The sequence below is a fragment of the Capsicum annuum genome, chromosome 11, assembly GCF_002878395.1.
Source record: "Capsicum annuum cultivar UCD-10X-F1 chromosome 11, UCD10Xv1.1, whole genome shotgun sequence".
Classification (NCBI taxonomy): Eukaryota; Viridiplantae; Streptophyta; class Magnoliopsida; order Solanales; family Solanaceae; genus Capsicum; species Capsicum annuum.
The window spans coordinates 215475136-215479486 of record NC_061121.1 but is presented as its reverse complement, the minus strand read 5'-3'; the positions used below and the strand labels follow the sequence as shown (position 1 = coordinate 215479486).

At 33.7% G+C, this 4351-nt stretch overlaps 1 long non-coding RNA gene across 1 annotated transcript; it reads right to left on the bottom strand.

Annotated features, from left to right (window-relative positions):
• Window positions 1–1656: 1656 nt before the first annotated feature.
• Window positions 1657–3854, bottom strand: LOC124888562. Its single transcript, XR_007047017.1, has 2 exons — window positions 3098–3854; window positions 1657–1963 (listed from the first exon to the last, which is right to left on the bottom strand). It is a non-coding gene; the product is annotated as an uncharacterized LOC124888562 (long non-coding RNA).
• Between the last annotated feature and the right edge of the window lie 497 nt (window positions 3855–4351).

Genomic DNA, 4351 nt, shown 5'->3' with positions numbered 1-4351 from the left:
TAGATATAAAGTTTCGAAATCGGATACATCAACACCATGCTCCCATATATTTCATATGAGCTGCATGTTCACATGGCTATCAAAGAACAATACTTGCCCTAGATGTAGAAAGTTGTGTTGTATGAATAGTTATAGATATTTTTGTGCTTTCAACTTTGCTTGAAATTGGGATATGAAATAAACCGTACCCGATAGAAATTCCTCATTAAACTTCATTTTCTCTGGAAACTTAAAGGTTTGAATTAGTTCGTAATTCTCCTTCATGACACTACAGAGAGTGACACCTGTTTTAAAAGACCCCTGCCTTCTACCGCTCCTTCGGCTATAGGCGTCTGTTTGAAGACAGTCTGCCATGTAAATCACCTTCCATATCATAATTTTGTATTGCCTTTCACCTCATTCCTTGATCTTCTATGTAAACCCAAGAGGTTTGATATCTTACCTATCCTTCATCAACTGCCATCTTCTCCTCATACAACAATAAACTCAGTATATCCCCACATAGTGGCGTCTGGAGAGGGTAGAATGTATGCAATCCATACCACTTCCTCCAAACAAGTAGAGAGGATGTTTCCGATAGACCCCCAACTCAGGACACAATGACAGTAAACAAAATTCTCATACTTTTCACAATTTTATGTGGTGGTTATATATTCAGCATCTTTACAATTTCCAACATCTATCTTCCCGATTAAAGGTGTAAGCTTACTTTCTTTAAATTGAAATTGAACTTCTCCAACCTTACTTTCTTATGCTTCTCTGTTGACAGAGAGTTTAGCTCTTAAAGTAGCAGCCAAAGTAAATACATTATATTTATAAGAAATGAAAACGTATATTAGCAATATGAAAAACTACGTAGAAATACATACACAGTTGGTGGATGGCCCAGGAAAATTATTTTATTATACATTTATTACATAAATACAACGTCATAAACTAATTGCAACACACAATTCAGTCTAAGATCATTGAATCAGTCCTGCTTTCCTAATGGCTGGACCACCCTTCATGTTCTTTTCTTAAAAATAGAGTGAACCCTTCACAGTTTATTGTCAGTGAAAATAGGGAAATGAAAAGCCACATAAAATATCTAGGTCAAACTCGTAAATGTATTGATAATAAGGAAAACATACCATATAAATTATACTAGTGCGAAAATAAACTTGATTAGGAGCGTCTGAAGATTGCAAAACATGGACATTACTTACAACTTAATTTTGTGGGCAAAGAATTATAACAATATTTTGGTCTAGCTTTAACGGGGGAAGGAGAACGGTAATGACAAAAATCTGGACATAAAGTAGATGGAATTAACTGTTTGAAGTAAATGAACAACGATAAATACTTGAAATTTTGTTGTTTGTGAATTACCAGCCATTCCTGATAGTTTTACTTTTGTGAATTACCAGCCATTCCTGATAGTTTTACTGAGAAGATGGAAGATTTTTGGGGTACTGCTATGGCGTTTCTGCTTTTAAAGAGACTAACTGGCGTTATTATTAATACCTGCTCGTTGAAGCGAGGCATTTGAAACTGTTATGTTGGTGCCTCTTGGGAGTTTGCAGCACGCAGATGTAGGGTTGATAAGTCTAATTAAAGTTGGACTGGGGTATCCCAGAGAAGTATATGCATACTAATCACTACAACAATTTGATAATAAATCAAAGCTTTATAACCTAAGGTAGATGCTGATATGCACATCTTTTGAGTTACAAAACACACAAAATGGGCAAAACATTCAGAAACTCAAAAGATGTTTTTGAGTCCATATTAAACTTGAAACAGAAAAGAGCATTTTCCATAGCGTAGATGGCGATGGGCAGTGCAAATAAAACAATTGAGTTTTTCTAAGTTACTGAAACAAAAGATCACATCTCTTGGATAAGGTTTAACCTCTTCATCTGTGAATTTGATCATGAACACTGTGCAATTCTGAATGTACAAAATCCATTCAGTAATATCCCTGCAATGATATTTTTAATGATTATGAGGAATCTTAATCACATCTTGATAGCTAGCATTATTTAGATTAATCTTTCAGCACATAGAATTCAAGCACAAGTGATGCTAGCAGATGTATTCTATGGAAATATGACAAAATATAGATAAAATAGAATCTACTTTGAGGAATTGCTATATATTTGTGGATAGTAATCTGTAAACTACCAAGTCATCCTTATGATTCAACATGCTCATAATCAGTTTCTTGACCAGTGAGTACGAAGATACCTGCTTCAATAACATAGCCAAACCAAGTAAGGTCCAACCAATTAAGGACACATTTCATCTAAATCACACATTGTTTCCTTAGCTCCCCAATATAATCAGCATACTCGGAATGGCTTGCAACTCAATCTTTCAATCAAGTAAATATTTGTAACAGTGCTAATCGATAAGCACTCCAATTCTGGAAAGAATTCTTCTGGAAAGAAATCATGTTTTCTCCATCTTCAATAACTTCTTGGTTGGACATCATTTCTCATTTACCGATAGATTTCATTAGAGTTATAGTTCTCAAAGGATGATTAGGAGATTGGAGAGCCAAGGAAAACAAATGAGAGTGAGATGAACCGTTGCCTTACAAAATAGAGCGAATGTCAAAAAAATGTTGTCTTTCTATACTGATTAATGTCTGTTCTTCATATATAAAAAATGACTAATAGAGGCAAACTAAGCACTTGACAATTTGATTTCAGGTGACACACGTAAAATCTTTGCGTCAAATCAATTAATACATGAAATTGAAGAAAGAGACGAGCAATAATTATAAGAAAAAGATGCACAACAAATATTGTTCCTAATTCTTCTGATTAGTTTTCTTTCTGAAAGGTCTACTGTACTGCTATGGCCTTTCTTCTTAGTACTCGCCTTGAACTGGAAAAAAAAATGACAATATTTTTTAGACAGATCAATATTTCTTGGTTAGTGATTTGAAAATATTCACAATTATCGATTTAAATTCACTTAATACAAGACAGAAATAAGCCAAAAGATAGAATAATAATATTCTACTCTGAAAGTGAAAACAGAGAAGAGCAAAAGCCACATAAATTTATTAGTTAAACTCTTAAATGTATTAATTATAAGGAACACATACCATATTGATTATATTAGTGCAAAACAAACTTGATTAGGAGTGTCGGACAGGTGAAAAGGCTTGGATGTTACTTGCAACTTGATTTTGTTGGCGGAGAATTACATCAATGATTTGGTCCAGCTTTAAAAGGGGAAGGAGATAGATGAAACAAGGACAATGACAGAAATCTAAACATAAAGAACATTGGATTTAAATCTTTGAAGTAGATGAATAATAGTAAAGACTTGAAATTATGGTGTTTGAGAAACAATGTATACCTAATAGCTTTATACAGAGGATGGAAGATCGCTGGGTACTGCCATGGCGTTTCTACTTTTAAGAAGAGTAACGTTGTTATTATTAATGTCTGCTCATCGAATCGAGCTGTCTAAAACTATTCCGTTGGTGCCTCTTGGGAGGTTGAAGCGCATAGATGTACGTAGGGTTAATAAGAGTACATGGGTTGGGGTTAATTTTAGAATTTATATACGTTTATTTTAATTTAATGAGCTGGGGAAATTTTAGAAATTTCATGTTAAGTTTTGATAAGTTGGTGCTTTTAAGGTAGTATTGATATTGATATATAACTATCTAGCTATACATAGATAATGTACTAACGTATATCACCCCTTCATTTGTTTGTATTGTATATTTATTCCTTGGCCTTGTAAATTGTCATCTACCTTTTTTTCGTCCTTTATTCACATATTAGCGTGGGATATACAGTATAGTATTGAGATTTACAAATTTTGACATGAATAGGATAGTTCATCCTTGATACTTCCTTAGCCTTATTATGTTAGTGTTTTGGACAAGAATAGAATAGGTTATCCTTGTTATCTCATTTACCTGTTATATGATTTATGGACTGTTGAGTGTAATTTCCATTTTTTTATATGATTTATGGACTGTTGAGTGTAATTTCCATTTTTTTAATATGTTGTATATATCTGCTTTATATTTGGAGCACAGTTGGCAGTTGTCTACTGAGTATCATTCGTTTGGTACTCATACTTCACTTGTGCAGTCTGCAAATCATAGTATGGGTTATCTCCATTGTTGTGTGTGTCGTGCAGATCGACCATGGTTTGGAGACTGAGAGTGAGTTCCTGACGTTCAGAGTATTACTTACCTCCGCTCTTATATATTAGACTAGTCACTATATTGTATTTGGAGATAAGTTGCATCAGTGTAATTTCATTGATATTTCACTCTTGTACTCTTATCATATTAGAAGCTCTTGCACTGATACCACTAGGTTTTGGGATTCACTTA